The following is a 17,557-nucleotide window of genomic DNA, read 5'->3' on the forward strand; positions in this document are numbered from 1 at the left end:
CACCGCATTCATCATAAGCGAACGACCATTTGCAAAAGTTAAGCTCATTGGAAAAATAAGCATCACAATTTAAGTTGCACCGAAACGGTTTATAATATATAATTGGTTTTGGGGGAAAGGAAATGGCGCAGTATCTGTCTCATATATCGTTGGACACCTGAACCGCGCCGTAAGGGAAGGGATAAAGGAGGGGGTGAAAGAAGAAAGGAAGAAGAGGTGCCGTAGTGGAGGGCTCCGGAATAATTTCGGTTTTCGGTACGCTTTATGCATAAAACAACGACAGCGCGACAGCGAGCAAGTGCCGTATCTTAGCTGGCTATAACATCAATAATCTGCAGTACTGGCATATTTGTGGTTATAGCGAAGACATTCTGCACAACGTTCTTCCACCGGAAATTAGGTTCAGTGTTCTCATTAGTGGAATGAGTGCAGGCATCAGAGACGTGCGGCTTGCCTCTATAGACGCGAAAAGCACAGCTTTTTGTTATGCTTCGAAATTAGTTGTTCAACGTGAGAAGTAAAACGGGCACTCGGCAGAAACAGAGGAAGACCGGCGGTTGTTGGAGAACACGTCCAGCAAAGCAGAGAGGCTCAAGCAAGATCTCAGCAGCGCCGCGAGCTCCCGGGTCATGGTCTTAAAGGGGATTTCATCTTCGCGATGCATTCGTATTTCCACAGTATCTACCAGTCGCGCCAGCGTTCATCGCACTAACAGAAACATAGATTGAGGGGACGTGATGGGACCAGACAGCGCTCGCTGTAATTCTGCTGCTCACCATTTTACTTCCGCAGGCGACAGCGGTAGCCCCCCCTCCCCACTCCCCCCGGTCACAGTTTTCTTTTGAAAACGTGCAGCGCAGTCTCAAGTCACATTTCACAACTTCCCGAAGCCACCTCGTCTTAGGCGCTTCCGCGTTTGAGCAAATCTGCGGCCGTTAACATTTCATACGATATTGTTTTAAAGCCCTCCGGTTCTTCCTTTTTTCTTTCCCAAAGAACCATCCGTATCAATACGAGACATATGTAAATATTAAAAATCAGTCCCACTCAACAGGTTAGTCAATTCTCGTAGATGCTTTTTTTATTTCCTTTTTCTAGTTTCGCCGCTTCTAAGTACAAATGACATGTCTGCTCACCTTTTGTCGACGTTGTTGTTATTCTAGGTCCATGTTCCTCGTCAGGGAGATGAGATCTGCTTCCAAGTGATGTTTTTGTGCTTAGAGTTTTCGATCTCGAACACCGTGCCCAAGATATAAACGGAGTGTTTATTTTTCTTTTTTCTTGTTCTTGTTCTTTTTCTTGTTCAAGCTTCTGCTAAAGATGCTCGTTAACGAGAAGAAGAAACGCGGTTCACAGGAGTATAAGCGGCATATTTTTCTTTGAAAGATGAGATTACCTGCTCACGGGTCGAGATGAAAATACTGTGGAGTTAGGAATCATCTCCTTAGTCATTTGCTAAGCAATCTGTGGCGGCCAGAAGTTAAACGGCTTGTGTTGTTGCTTCTCTCGGGCAATTTTCCTTCATTAGTTCTGGATGAACATGGTGCTCGAATCAGCCTTCATTGATGCGATTTCTCGCCTGCACCTCAGCAGGAAAGGAAGCTAACGCAGGCTACCTTGTGGCTCTGGAGCGACGATTGCAAATAAAAACACTGATTTAACTCGCCGCGATTACTGCAGCTAAGCGCAATAAATGATTTATCTGCTGGAGATTCCCAAGAGCTGCAAACGACTTACAGAAAGAAAAAAATTTGGGGCATTTAATCTCCGCCTTTCAGGGTACGACGCGACGCAATAATTATGTGAAAAGACCTCACGAAATATAAATAATAATAATTGGTTTTTGGGGAAAGGAAATGGCGCAGTATCTGTCTCATATGTCGTTGGACACCCGAACCGCGGCGTAAGGGAAGGGATAAAGGAGGGAGTGAAAGAAGAAAGGAAGGAAGATGTGCCGTAGTGGAGGGCTCCAGAATAATTTCAACCACCTGGGGATCTTTAACGTGCACTGACATCGCACAGCACACGGGCGCCTTAGCGTTTTTCCTCCATAAAGACGCAGCCGCCGCGGTCGGGTTCGAACCCGGGTACTCCGGATCAGTAGTCGAGCGCCCTAACCACTGAGCCACAGCGGCGGGTCGAAATATAAAGCCCCGCTTTAAATAAACTGTATGAATGTGTCTGCATGACCTAGGGGTAACGTGTGTGATTGGCATCCCAAGGGTCATTAGTCCAATTTCCAACTAATTACCCCAATTTCTTTTTCAGCGCAAATTCATTTACCTTATATGCTAGCATGTCTTAATGACATTTGAGTCATGTTGCGATCTTCCAATCGCGGCTTTTGCAATGTTTAAAGACTTCTCAATTCCGCCACTTCACGTGTGACTTTGCCACCTTTTCGACCAATCCGGAGTTTCTCTACACGACATCAAGGTACTAAGCCGGGTTTTCCGCTGAATGGGACCGTTAACGCTATCGCGTTAATATTGCATCTCAGGAGTTCGCAAAATGTGCGACTTCAAGGCCAGTCAAGGGCAAACGCTTGACTACATATACAGAAAATTCAAGCACAACTAGATAGTGCTGTGCTTGATCATGCTCCTTCTCTCGGGGAGAAGGAAAAAGGATTGGCTCTTCTTTGCGGGACCTCTACGGTCAACATTCCCAGTACTGTTGCGTTACGGGAAAGTGCCTGCTAGGCTTTTAAAAATATGTATTTCAAAAGCGTTTCGGCGTGAGCTCAAAATTTAAGAGCTCGTCTGCGTGTTTTTCTCATTCTTTAAGCTGTATTACTCTTGCCGCTTTGGAAAAAAAATTGATTACGGCTTCGCGGATCTGGTAAAACGACTCACAAAATGCTGGCAGTGTTAGTAGAATAGCTCAAAGACAGTTAGATCGCCCTGCGCTGTGGGATGTTAGTTTGCCAACGACTAAGGAAAGAGGTCAAAGTTAAAAATATACAGGTCAATGGAAAAGGCAGTACCGGTCATCGAGAACAATAAAATTTAACCGCTTTGCTTACGAACGTCTGCATAACTGAGTCATCGTGTAAGCGTATAGATGACTTTCTCTTACTTTCGGCACAAAATTTATTGCAGCCAATCTCAGCTCCCTCCTTTAACAAAAAATGTAATAGAAATAAAACGCCAGCTAACAACTTTTGTTGAATCTCGAAATTCTTATTTTTAAAGAGTAACTTTCCGCTTCTTTTACTTTATTTCACAATTTGCCGTTTTGAAAAATGACTTCCTGCTAACTGCGCCAAGACTTTCGTCTATGTCTCAGCAACTAACGTCTGTTGCACGAAACCGTTTTGGTGCTACTTTGTCTCAAACACTCACAGGCCGGCTACATAAATGTTCTAGTCGCTCTTCCAAGCACCAGTTTCGGAATTCGCGCGCCTTTTTACATGAGACCGGGCAGGTATCCCGCAGGAAGAAGAGCTAAATTTCTCGGGGCCGAAATGAGACTCACCAAAGATGAGGTTTGAATTTGGGAAAGGAGCGAAAGAGATAAAAGAGCAGAGGTAGCATAATTTCCTCAAATGCAATTTTACGTAATAAAAGAAACATCAGTTTGAGCAAGGTCCAAGATTGGGTGGGACGGTATTATGCATATCCTGAAGGAAACAGCACGAAAAACACAGGACACAATGGAAGACGTTGAGGGAGCGCTGTGGGTTTTCCAACCTCTCCCTTTGTGTGCAGAGAAATTCAGCGCGTGGCTGCACATTTGCCTGCGGGCGCGTGCTTCTTGCTATTTTTTTCGTGGTAGCATTATCCACGCAGCAGCACACGGTTCGCTAGAAGGATCATTGTGCTCGACGATTGAGTAGCGGAGCTGAAGCATTTACACGAGAAGCTCAGACGGACGACATGTCGTTCCGAAAGCGTTGAGACGCGAACACCGCCTGTTCGTTTGCCCGCGATACAAAACGTTCGCCGGAGTGAAGCCATGGTTTCTCGAAATGAAATAGCCATCCTGGTCATCCAGGGTCATTGCTCCGTAAACATACTCTCCGTAAACATACTCACGAGTGTTTGAACTCGTGATTGGCGTTTTTCGTCTCTTCGGCCACTACACGTTATTCAACTTTACAGTACACCTGAATACGAGGTGTACCGTTTGACTATATATGTCAGGAATACCTTCTTCGAGAAAAAATTCACACGGGGGGTTGTTCGGGATGGACGCATACTTGTTCTTCCTACCCGTCCCATAACCGTACGCTTCGCACGCCCGCCGATCAGTTCGTTACAGCCGTAGCTTCATTATAGCCGCAGCTCAGTTATAGACTGTGTCGACCCAGCTTCCAAGCAGGACCGTCATTCCTTCGTTATATCCATCATTTCGTTATAAAACGTTTCGTAATAACGAGGTCCGACTGAATTTCTTTTGATTCTTGCCTCCGACCGTCTCTCACTATATATTCGCGTCGACTTTTTCTTGCATGCTGCTGCACGAGAGCGGTCGTTGGCCACACGTGCGAGATACATGTGTGATAAATTTACGAGCGTTAACCAAGGCGTCAATACATGTGTCTGCTAACCTTTTCGGTCTTTTTATCTGTTTTTCTATCAATATAAAAAAGTCTCTCTATTTCGCTTTCCCTAGAACCCAGATTATGTCTCATGCGTCTCCATATTCCTCTTTTAGTGACGCATATTAGTGTGTGTTTTCAGATTTTCCCTCGCCACGAGGCGTCGCGCCTGGAGAGCTCGTGCAGGATCTTCGCAGGAAAAGCCGCTCGCGTCAGCCGGCCGCAGTGCATGCGGAGAGGAACTGATTCGGACTGTCCGTGGTGAGGCCAATGAACTCCCGCTTTAAGCGAGCCACTTTGTCTCGTTCGCTTCCAGCGTCTGGCTGGGAAATGAAGCGCGTGAACTTAAACGCTTAGCCGGCAGCGGTCATCTCCTGAGAGGAACTTTGTTCGTCTAACATGCTGCGCCTTTTCCGCCGCCAACTATTTCGCCAGAGCTTCGGTTAGAGTGTGCAGCCAACTTGAAACTCTTCATTCGCGCGCCTCATTCGTTGGCGCTCTTGGCCCCAGTATCTTCAGATAACAATTATTCTTCACGCTGAGGTGTACGGCTGTTCACATCCTGTATCTGTAGACAGCATCCCGTTGAAGAAGATTATTACAGCAGAAATCAAAAATAAAATGTAACGACGACGTAAAGACAGTCTAAGCGCAATTGCTCACACCCTTACGAACGTTAGTAACGAAAAATGCATCTGTTTCTAAAAAAAGATATTTTTTCTCGTGTAAGCGAGCACATATCAAACTAAGCACGATGATAAACCGTTGTTCTTGCATTTGAATGTGCGGAGCTCCAAAGTGATCCATTAGACTCAACTAAAGGCGCGCCGTGCTCATATGCGCTTTCAATATTTTCTTTCTTGAAGGTATAGCGACGCTAGCGTTGGAATAAAAATAGTTGAAATAAACATATCTACTCCACCATGATGAATATATAGGCAGAAGATTTTTTTTTTCGAACACTACAATGTCAGTGACGCTCTTAATCCGTTTATCCAGATCGTACGCTTGGCCTTTTGATGAGGAATCCCGACTTACACCTTACCTACAAGAGATGCTGAGGACTTTAGCCACTCTAAATTAGCACTGTTACCTCACGTTTCGGAAAGATGTTAGAACTGTTCCACTTGTCTGCACGCTGTGCTGAAGCAATTTTTGGGAGGTATTAATAGCTTTTGATGCAGCTAGCCCACAATTCTTGCAGAACTGCATTCCTCCTTTCGCGTCCTTCTCTGTTTTGTGTTTGCTTAATTTCTGTCGCTAATCATACTTGAATCCACTGCTGTCAGGAGGGAATAAGCATGCACAATGTGGAGCTATTTGCACCTCATATTTGAGAAACACTGAGAAAACAGTACGCATGTCATGCACCTCGCACAATCTCGTGTACACACTGTTAAGCTTCCTTGCCTTTGAGAGCGGATTAAAAAAAAAAAACGGGGGCAGGCTTTTGCCGAAGTAATGGTCTTCAGTGCAACACGTTATAAATTCTACTGTCTGCCTTCACATGAAGCTAATCGCACGGCTAATCAGTGAATCGAAGCTAAAACTAAATCCATAATATAACGGCGCTACCAAAATGCAGCTGCTAATTATGAAAAAGCAAATACTTCTCGAATCAATATCAACCTATTAGTGAAAGAAGGAGAGAGAACCTCATTAAGCGTCCTATGTCCGGGTCGCCGGTTTAAGTGGGCGGGTACGGGACATTATGGCTGTTGTGCAATGCAGAGCTGATGTAGGCCATCAAGAGCGGCCATAGAGTTGAGCTCTGCCTTGAATAGAGGACGCAGTCAGAAAGAAGTTGCAGGGTAGGTAGTGCCATGACAAGGTCACGCGTGGGTAGGACCGATATGTATGCCAATAGTTAGAGTAGGCGCCGCATACTTGACAGCCGTAGTGGCCAGTTACACAACGCAGCTTCGACCGCCACTCTTTATTATGAAGTTCCGAACAGAAAAAAACAATTTGTAGAGTGTTATACTACGCTATTTCGGTAAGAAGCTGCAAACGTAGCGCTACAGCGCGCAACAAAAGGAAGGCGAAAAGGGCTACATGGGAAAGCGCTGGTTGTCGACAAAAATAACGAACAAAGCGAGAATAAATTCGAGGGTTATAGCGCAATTCATTATCAAAGTGAGAATCCCAGAAAGTTGCGCGGAAGCCACCAGTAAGTGTCGCCAGATGCTGGCAGTGGGCGAGCAGTCGGTGTGAAGTACAAAAACGAGAGCACGGATGGTTTGCATCAAAGCGTCATTTTCTTTTTAGCGTCTTCCTATGTTCGGAGCTCCGATTATGCCGAAAATGTCTGGTGCAGTTCTAGAAAGACGTCGCGAGGCTTTACAACAGAGGACACATTTCCTGGCCATTGCGTTGTCTGTCGACATATGGACTTAATGGCCCACCGATCCCTCACAAGAAGGGGAGGCTTATCGCGCGCGTGTTTAAGAACGCGACGCCTCCACTGAAACGACGATTCGGAACATTATTCACAAGAAACGCTGTCCAAAGAGTTCGCGCAGAGGAAACAAGACGACTGCACGACGTCGCAGGATATTTTTGCTGCTGTTTCCTTTCGATAGAACATGCAGGAAACCGCTGCGGAGCTACATTGCTTGGGGCTCGCTGGTGGTCGTATATATATGTGATGGTAAAAAGCAGCAGCAAGGCGAATGAATGATGAAACGTTTCGGATGAAATGAATATCAACACTCTGTCAGTTTTCGCCCGTCTTACCGAAGAAAATGATAAGCCTAAAGAAGTTCAGCCCCGAAGTTCTCGAGAAGCGCTAATAAGATGAGTGACAGCGGAGAAAATCTAATGAACGGGGCTTTCTGGTGCGTGTTATACTGCCTGTCTTTAATGCGAGCGTATTCGCAGAGTATTATTTTTTTATATCTATATATAGACGGGCAATACGGAAGCCGTTGCTTTTATGGCACCTTTTATAACACCACGCAAACCGCAGGGTACCACTCCCGGCAGTAATTCAGGAGTCCCAATGAGTCGTCCTACTAACATCATCTCCCTGCCGGAACGAACTCAGTGTGGTCGATGTCGCCTGCGACCGAACGTAACAGACGCGAGAAGCATGTACCTTATGCTGTGGTGAGCTAGGTGCGTACGATTCTGAAGGCTTCCAATAAAGGCGTCTAGTTTTTGTTGCTGTTGTTGCCAAAGAAGGCACGTGCACTTAAACGTGCGGGCGCCTTCTTATTTACTCACTAAATTCCCGTAAAAAAAGACAGATCTTGTCCAGCAAGGCTTGCCAGGGGCCTAAAATATTTCACCGCACTATAAATACTAGCTGCAAGACTTCCGATAACGCCGTAGCAAAATGCAGCAGAATAATGACTCTGTGCGCATATTACGCATCATACAGGAAATAAGCCTAAATCGCGTTCTAGCTCACGAGAATCACCATGATTAGCAGCTATAGACTCCGTGCGGACAATGTCAGAAGCAGTGAAATTTTCACTTAATCTTTTTTCAGAATACAAAGCTGGAAAAATAAAATGTTTAATTGATTCAGCTGGTGAACAGCCCCTACAGTGCAGCAACTCTCAAAAGCAGCTGAGCATTATGACGGTTTCTTAGGCATAGCTATCTTCAGCTTAGTCAGCTCGTGCGCTTCAAAAGCTTGCAAGACGCACACGCGGAATAACTTGCTCTAAAGGTGACTGCGGCCGGTGGACGTGATCGCACCATGACAACGACCACTAACGCCCACTGCCGGGTGCAAAGTTTTTATAACGGAGGACGCATAGTCGCTTGTTTTAATACTCGTGCCTTCATTACCGCGCACAGAAACCACCAAACTGCGAACTCTTTTCGTTGGCCCTCAAGGTCTATTTTTACCGCGCGGTAATTTTCAGTTACATTTTTTATCTCTACTTTAAACGTGTATGTGCTCTAAAACGAGGTTTTATGAACGATTCACAAAAAATTTGTTTATTTGGTTAAGCACTCCAATGAAAAATGGTTGGTAGTTTGTCGCTGGTTATCCTGATAGCGCAAAAAAAAAATGCGTATCTATTTCGCTAGGCCTATTGCTGGCACAATGCGGAAGCAGCGAACATGCATTGTCCAGGTATAGACCTTTCCGCCGTGGGCACTTATATGTCGAAACGCATCCTCTCCGAACTGTTACAAACCGGTTGAAGCATGCTCGCTCCAGGTGAGCACAACAGTTCAGTGAGCAAAATGGCTACGCCCCCAGAGAGCGCTTATTTCAAAGGGGTGTAGAGGTGAACGTCACAACCTGGCCCTGGCATAACAAAGGACGCAAGGCACCGTACTTTAATCGTGGCACAGTTTGTCAGAAATACAGTCAAGCGAGTTTTCGTCTCGGTCATGCAGTATGAATCGTTCTGTGTCGCCCGAGTTCCGAATACATTGAAGATTAGAGGACGGATGTGGAACTCTAGTTCTAATCCCTGCGAAGCTAGGCTTTCAATAGTGACGGACAGCCCACCACCCACCTTATGAACAGACCCCTAAGCTGTATATTTTTTACCAAGACTGCAACTTTGTTTCCTAGCGACATTTGCCGCTTGCGCAACGGTCGTTTGTTATTTTGTCCTGTACAGGTCGGCGTGTGAACATGCCTGTAAACATGACAATGGCCACCGTGGTGCACACTGCCAGTGAGGATTTTGACGCTATGTGCCTGAATTAATAATGACAAAATGTCGCGAACAGGGTCCACTGCTACACCTATGACTCTTGTTGGAGCACATTATATTTATTTTTCCATGTTACAACTCTCGCAGACAAACTTCGGTGTTTTATAGATGGCAGAAGTGTTGTGTGGCACTCTATATATGTTACTTGATCTTTGCACGTGTCACACTTCGGCTTGCCTGGCTGCGTTTGGAGCCGCGTTAGCCCCACTGCGCGATTTAGGCTTGACGCCAGGTTTTAAAAGCCCTTTTTTTACATCTTTAGCTGTTAAACGCCTGTCCCCTGGGTTGAGCGTCGGCGTTGTAGTAGTAGTAGTAGTAGTAGTAGTAGTAGTAGTTTGGTATATGGGGGTTTAACGTCCCAAAGCGACTCACGCTATGAGAGACGCTGTAGTAGTAGTAGTAGTAGTAGTAGTAGTAGTAGTAGTAGTAGTAGTAGTAGTAGTAGTAGTAGTAGTAGTAGTATCAGTAGTAGTAGTAGTAGTAGTAGTAGTAGTATTCGGCGTAACAAAGGTTGGTAGCCACAATAATTGCGCATGAAAGGAGGAGGGGGAGGGTAGCAGTGACATCTCTCACATCTCCACTGGAACACTCCCCGGCAACGCACCACGCTGAGTGGCCCCAAGTCAGTGACGTCACGCGAGACAGTATACTTCCTCTCCCTCGTGATTCCTTCAACTCCAATGACTACCTCCCGAAACACATTCACAGACCTCGTCTTTCAGAATCGGGCATTCGTCCAACACTTCGAACACATCTCTTGTCACTTCGTAAATCCCAAGACTACCTTCATGACTATCAAGGACTCGGAGAGAAGTGCTACTTGAAGAGGGAATATGTCTGAAAAATAAAGAGTGGTCTATAAATGTGCTATAATATGCATGTTGCTCAAATTATTTACCTCCATATATCGCCAAATGAAAATACCTCAACAGAGCTGTCGCTGAATATTTCATTACATAGTGGCAACCGTCCTGTGAGTTCCTTGTTTTTTTTTAAGTGCCGTTATATAAAGTTTACACCTTTTCACGTATTTATTTTCCCCTTCCTTTCTTTGTAATATTTTTCGCCGCGAACGAGATTTCCCGCCATCTTGTACAGGTTTCTTTGCCCCCACCGTGATCTTTATCAGGACCACAATGCTGTTGACCTATTGCTTATCATTATAAACAACAATCAGCTGCGCATCACCACCACAATGATGATTCAACGACCATATGCGCTTAACTTGAGTGGTTCGGCGGCCTTCTGGAATAAAGTTGAAGTTAAGCGCATATGTCGTCGTGTTTTGTGTTCCGTCTGTTTGTCTAAGCACTGCTGACCAATATGATGCAACACCAACTAGCCCGACAGCTTGTCTTATTCTTCAACGATGAGCCCACTCGGCGCCCAAGGCTCTGAGGGCACTAGTCTGTTTCCTGAAGTCAGCTGTCCTGCTGTCGCTCACGTCGAGAAAATCTCGACCTGCGAGTTCGCGGTGCCGAGAAGCCGAGACAACGGCGCCAAAATCGGGAAGTGCGCGTTCGCGCAGCCGAAGCCATCGTACGCAAGAGACAGGTGAACCGCGATAGTGCCACTCGAACATTTGAGCGTGATTTGAACGACAACCAGTTCTGTCTTGCGTGTTTGGTATGCGACGGGCTCTCAAGTATGCTGCGAATATCATAGGTGGCTATACGCTTAACCGCCTCAGTCATCAGTAATATCGCAGAGAGGCGTGATTAAGCGACCAACTGGCGCCGAAATTTGCAGCCATCTAATCTTTTGTTTTTCCTCAGCGCAGGGCATTTAGACCAGAAGTCCTTCTAGTTAACGTCTCTGCATTCCCTTTGTATCGAATCTCTTTCAATTAATTACATCGAAATACTAAAGAGAAAGTGAAAATGAGAAAAGGAAGAATGCACGAAGGCAGCATGTACACATAAATGATAAAGGGGAATACACGCGACCTCGCCTGCTATTTCTGTCGCTGCCGCCGTCTTTCCGCGTTGTTTTCGAAGTTCGACATCACGTCGACCTGCCGAATTCGACCTTCTGCCACATCACACTTTAACATAGAGCCTCCGCCGGTATAAACGTTCCTTCAAGATTGTTAATTTACACTTTTTTCGCAGGCACGCAAATGTTTGATTTCCACATATGCTTGTCACAAAAAATTTCCGAGGCACAATCAAGCAATGTGCACAACAAACGTCGAATAAAACTTGAGATTTCGGTGCGGCTGTCCAGATCACTAAATTGTGGTTCTTGAATAAATAAGCTGTATTGCGTCAGAATGCTTCCTTGTTACTTCACGAATAATTATTGCGTCATTATATGCATCACAAATAACGGGACAGAATTTTATCTATCCCCAAAAACAAAAATTGTCCGGAAGGAATATCACTAATCCGCAGCTGAATACTTACATTTTAATGGATGAGGGCGTTTTTGAATAAAAAAATTTCCCGAACAAGTGCCAAGCAACAGTAATGGTCAGAAAAGAAGAGAAAATACCGAATCGCTGTACATTTAGTAAAGGTTCAACATCAACATATTCCTTAACACTTTTTGAATTCATCAAGCTACCGCTAAAGGCACTCGCTAAATTGAAAGCGTAGTTGTCACACTTGAATTGCGCGTCTTGTTCCCGTAGCGACGCAGTGAGCTTGGCAACTTTTGCGCTTTTCTGGGGCCACCTTCATGGCACCATGCCTTTTTACGAACAAAAAGGTGCTGTCGAGCTAGATGTACTAAGACGTCTACCAATTTTTGTCGGCTATGGCGCTGTCCTTCTTGTTTGTTTTAATCTTACAAGCGCTACTCGCGGGCATTCGGCTGCCGGAGAGTTGCCTTCCACTAGTAATGTGCTGTTTAAAGTTGCATCATGGAACTATATGTTTCAACATTCCTTGGCCACATTACCTGGTCTCGGCTCTACTTGGAATTGGCTATGTGCGGTGTCACGACTAATACTATTATAACAAGGAATAGTATACAGCCATGAGCGGCTGCGTTCATAACTACTTCGCCCGAGCGTGACGGCTGAAAAGTCGAAACGGCATGCTGCAACACTTTCTGGCGCGCTGTGTATTGTGACCGCGAAGCTTACCGCGTTGCCGAGCCGCCGAATCATGTAAGCCTCGCCGAACGTGAAGCGGTGACCCATGACGAAGTGCCCTCAAGGCGAGAACGTCGCGCTAGAACGGCCATCACAAGAATTTTGCTTCGCGCGCTTTGCTTTTGAATCAAATGTGTTAGTTGAATGCGCCAATGATTGCGTATGTCCCCGATTTGGTCCTCGCATGTCATTTCGAACGTGTGTCGCCAAGCGTCACAGCTGGCGCTTGGCGAGGCAATATGGCGTGAACTGCATGACTGCCCGCAGTGCTGCTCACGGTACACTTTGAGCGAACGCTAAATGGGCTTCAGTCGCTCGTCTAGACTTTTTTTTATCGCAATTGGAAGGAAATGTTTTCGTTAAGAGCTCGAGTCCTTAGCATCCTTCACTGAAGGACCACAGCGGCCCGCAGACTAGCATGAGGACTAACAATATGGCAGTCGAACACTTGAATAGTCCAATTAGTGGGGTAAGACCTTTCAAAGAGTGAAAACTTATGAATGCTCTGAAGTAACGTATTGCGTTATGTACGAAACAATAATGCTAAAATAAGGGTTTGACACAACGACAGCTGAATAAATCATAAATGATTACGGAGATGTGGCACATGTCACATCAAGCACATAATATTTTCGTTTGAGACGCGAGTGAAGTTGAAACAGACTACGACTCTGTTGACAATAGTCCAAAAAAAGGCGCATTGAGTATCGCGGAACATCGCCTTCCGGAGCCTTTAGGGTGCGGCAAGCACACTTTGTAGCGTAACGCGTTGCCCGAAGGTGCTAGAAACACCTGTAAACGGGCACACTGCACGCAGGAAAAATGAGAACCGATTCGTAAAGCCCGTGGCGTAACGCCGGCGCACAAATGGAACGTGATAATAGTTCTACGCCTGCTATCCGCTGCACATAAATTTTTCAGTACGCCATAGACGAAACTGTAGATTTGGAGGGTAGCAAGTAGCTTGCTTCCGGGACCTCAGCAAAAAAAAGTGTCACAAAGGTGACAGTAGATATATAGATCACCGCCTGCCACGGCTCTTTAACTATGGACCGAACTGCAATGAATAAAGATGCGTTTGTTGCGAAAATAACGTCTGCGAGTGACTGCAACCGAGCGAATCAGTGCTATCATCAAGCGACAAATCTCCCTTGCCTGGTGCAGCTCGCGAACTCCTTCGCGTCACTTAAGTAAGCGTCGAAGGACCAGCTTCATCCCTAATACATTCATCTCAGAAATTAGTTACAATGCTCCGAGCACACGCGTGTAGACGTACTGCTTGTGTCAGACTTTTCCAAGATACTCAGATGCGAGGCGACTTCTAATATAAACCTACGAGAACATTTTCTGGCATCGACAGTTACAGACCACTTCGCTGCGTTCCCTATGTGAGTCCTTTTCCTGTACATACGATGTGGTTATGCATGCAAGGGGCGTTGAACTGTAGCAAACAGTTCCTTGAATTGCGCAGAATATTCACTTTATTTTATTTTAGCTTCTTACTACGCTCACACCGGGAGACTCCAAAAAGCTCGGGCTAAAAGAGAACGAAATGAACGTAAACAAGTCTATACTTTAAAGTTCGTGAGGGGAATTTCGATAACAGTGAAAAGGGGGTATTAAGAATTCACCGATTGCTAGCGTAACTGTGAAAAACGATTGGAGCACGTTATCTGCGGGTGCTGCACGTCAGTTAGGTGTACCCCTTTGACGTAGCCGGGCCCGGATTGGAGCAGATGTTGGCGAGATATTTGTTAAACGGTGGACGAGAAAACCGGTGTCACCTGTTCGTGAATAATGAAATATGAAAAAATATCAAGGCCATAACCTGCACTGTGTGCGCTGCTTGATGCCATTGGAGTAAAGAGGACTTTACTCTACGGGGAACGGAGCTTGCGTGAGGCGGACTCAGTGCTATGAACTGCTTTCTTTGCCTGTAAGGCCAGAAGTTCTCGAATGCACTCTGCACCTAAGAATCAGCCGTATACGCTCAAGCCCTCAGTTGTTCTTGAACTAGAGCTGGACGTTCGCTAATCCATCACCAACATGAAGCTTCCCGTGACAGCGAAACGCTAAATGTGGCGCCGCCCTCGGAGTGAAAAGGGTGAAACTGTGCAGACAGCGGGCGATTCTTGAGAGAACTGTCGGGAGAGAAATATTAACCCAAGACTAAGACTTGCGTAATGAATGACGAGAGTGCGAATAGAAAGCGAGCGTGAAATTTATCTGAAGAAATCTTTGCCATTCTCGGCCATGTCTGGAGTTGGGCGCCGGTTAACCATCATACTGAGCTCGGCTTGTCGTCTGCTTGTGTCTGGTCTTGCGAGGATAAAAGTTTAATCTCGCGGTGGCTGCTATGGAGAGCTAATAGAATGGAAAGTTTATTTCCCTTGGTTCGTTTGTACCCGAAACAGAGCAGAATTAAAACTCTAACGGTCTTCTCGGGCAAGCATTGTTCCTGGGAAAGGTGATGTGAAGAAAAGCACTCGAGTAACAAAGAGGCGATACAGTATCGTGACCTGAGAAAAAAAGCGAAATAGTTAAATGCTTTTTATGACAGCATTTTGAAGGCGATCACTTTCATAGGTATCTAGGCTTGTACGTGCTGAATAAAATGATATTCGGCTTTTCATTTTTTGCCTTCGTCGGGGGGGCTAGAAGTCGTATCTGCCACATACACGTCACTCCTCTTAACGACGGCTGCCCAAGCACTTCAGTCTGTCATGGTCAGCAGCTCCCGCGCGCAGACTACTCCGAGTGTCGTAAAGCATAAAGCGCAGGGACGGGGCAGTTAGGGGGGGGGGGGGGGGGGCGTCTGTTGCTACGCTGTACTTGCTGCTCGCAACTCCCACTGGAAGACTGGTGCAGACAGCGGTCCCGGGAGCTTTGAATGTAACGCGCCAACCAAAATGTGGCTACAGCTGCAGTGTCCCGCCACTAAGCCCACTTACGCAGGCCCAATCCTCGCCACGTAAGTCGCTTTTCAACGGGCTAAGAGTGCGACAGCATCCGAGCCCTGCAGGAGAGTTCGCTCTGCAGTTCTGAGAAGGTGGTTCTTTGTCAGCGCATTTCCTGAAAACGATGTTGTCCACCTTTCATCGCTGCTGCACTCTTTTTTTTTCGTGTTGTTCGCAAGTGAGCATAGGGTATACGTAGCGCCCTCATGTTCACAGCTAAGCTGCGTGATCGCGTCACTATGCCCAGTTCGCAATGTCAAAGGCAAGATATTTCTTTTCTGCCGCCTGTTCTCAGTCTCTACTTTCGCGTCCGTCTACCTTCCAAAGTTTAGCGCCTCTGCTATAAAAAACGTCACAAAGCTAGTCTTTATTTCCTATGGGCCGCCGTATCTTACTAAAAGACCAATATTTTTTTTAATTTAAAAATTTAATGCTGCATTGACGGTCTGTTTTTCATTTTTTTTTTAAAGACGCTGAGAGTTCCTCGCACATAAAGCGCACCTCACCACTGGTTAAGGAAGCTGGAAACTAGCAGTGATAGTGCAAGCCGTCGACCACTGTTGGCTCAGTTTCTTGTCGGTTAAGAGTGAACAAATCTAACACTAGCCAGAGAAAATAAATGATCCAGGAATTAAAGTGGGGAAAAAAAAACACGGGCACACACGTAGTACATTATTAAAGGGCGGAAGCTACCAGGCTGTCAAACTGGTAGCTTGCGCCTTGTTTGATGCTTCCAACTCAATGTAAAGGATGAAGCGAAAAAAAAATCACACTGCGAGAGATAACAGCTGCAACAAAGCTCAAGCAGGCAGATTCTTCGACATTGATGTGACGGCGACTGGTGCGGCATTTTATCGACTGCGCACATTCAGAGCGCGCTTTTCTAGGTACCCCGACAACGTTCCCGTGCTCGTGATTGGAGCTCAGGCTACTTACTGCCCTGCCTCACTTTACGGTTGGCTCCTCATCAGCCAAAGCGTTTTTACGAGTAGTGACACCACCGAGCAGCGTCGACGCAATCTGTCGGCAGTAATGGTCCTTCGGTTATTTCGGGCTCACGTGAATTCGTCGCACTCAAACTAGTAGCCGGTCACAACTTTTCTAATCATTCTAACAGCAAGTGCTGAGCTCGGAAACCGCGGTGCTTTGCCAGGCTCCGCTGTCGCGCATTGGGCGCTAAGAGCGCAACGGGGGACTGCGGTCGGGGCGGCAGAGACCCCGCGGGCGGGAGGCCCGAAACGGAGCGCGCGCGGGCCAACTCACCCGAGAGATGCGCCGATGTCCGAGGCAGCTGACCGAGCTGGAGAGAGTGCGCGGCGCGCGAACTTGTTGCTGCGAGGAGCGGGGGTTCAGTCCCTGGGGTCTGCCGTCTGTGGCCGTGCCAGTTCGTGGCGCTTGCCTGCGTCAGTGGCCGCGCGGCGTCCGGGCTCGGGCCCTAGTTAAAAGAGTGCGCGACGCCACCCCGGATGACGTCACACGCCGCGCTCAGCCAATCGCGCAGCGCAGCGAAGTGTAGGCGGCCGACTGGATCTCTCTCGCGCCGGTTGAACAGCTCGGCTTTACTGCTTCTATTTTTTTTCGTTCCCTGGGCAGCAGCTCTCGATGGCATTCGGCGGACGGCCGGCAAAGTTTCTCCGCTCCCGTCTCTTTCTTTTCAACCTCTCCCCCTCACCACCAACTCGCCGTCTCGCTGCGCGCTTGGCACAGCGTCTCCCATACAGGCCTCCGTGCGCGGATTGCGGGCCGCGCGTTTCACACCTGCCCTTCAGCCTATAGTGTACTTATGCTGACCGTGCTGAATTTGAAAAGGATGGTCGGAATTAAGCCTGGTATTTCTCGCTGAGAACCAGAGGGGTATTGAATCGGAAAGCGAGGCACATATCGCGGCAGGGATTAAATTTTATCATTTGAACAGAAATGGCTAAGCTGTAACACCTTTTCGTTCTTTTGGGTGTAACACTAGGTAGGACCTCGTTACAGTTGACCTCTTAAGGGAAGTCAAGCAGATGCACAATGTCTGCATGAGCTTCTTATGCCGCTAGCGTTATAGCTCTAACAGACACGAACGAAAAAGCAGCAACTTGCGCAAATCATTTACCTACAGCCAAGTTACGGTGTAAAGAGTATATGTGTAAACCTGTCACACTTCTGTGCATGTGACTTGACTTTTAAAAATAGAACGAACTATGTCAAGCAATGTTTAGACGTAGCCAATAAGGGTTTCCATCTTAATCAAGCTGTCATGAAAGGTTTCAGCGTTGCTTCCTGAAACTCA

At 46.7% G+C, this 17,557-nt stretch overlaps 1 protein-coding gene across 8 annotated transcripts in view; it reads right to left on the reverse strand.

Annotated features, from left to right (window-relative positions):
• LOC144115273 (uncharacterized) overlaps positions 1 to 17,557 on the reverse strand; it is a 128,406-nt gene that overhangs the window by 56,562 nt on the left and 54,287 nt on the right. For 3 of the 8 annotated variants that reach the window (XM_077649588.1, XM_077649587.1, XM_077649590.1), the window contains exon 2: positions 16,546 to 16,717. The exons of the other annotated variants lie outside the window; for them this stretch is intronic. The gene's annotated coding sequence lies outside the window, so the exon portion shown is untranslated. The remainder of the gene's footprint in view (positions 1 to 16,545; positions 16,718 to 17,557) is intronic. 8 annotated transcript variants of the gene reach the window in all.

The sequence above is a fragment of the Amblyomma americanum genome, chromosome 1, assembly GCF_052857255.1.
Source record: "Amblyomma americanum isolate KBUSLIRL-KWMA chromosome 1, ASM5285725v1, whole genome shotgun sequence".
Taxonomy (NCBI): Eukaryota; Metazoa; Arthropoda; class Arachnida; order Ixodida; family Ixodidae; genus Amblyomma; species Amblyomma americanum.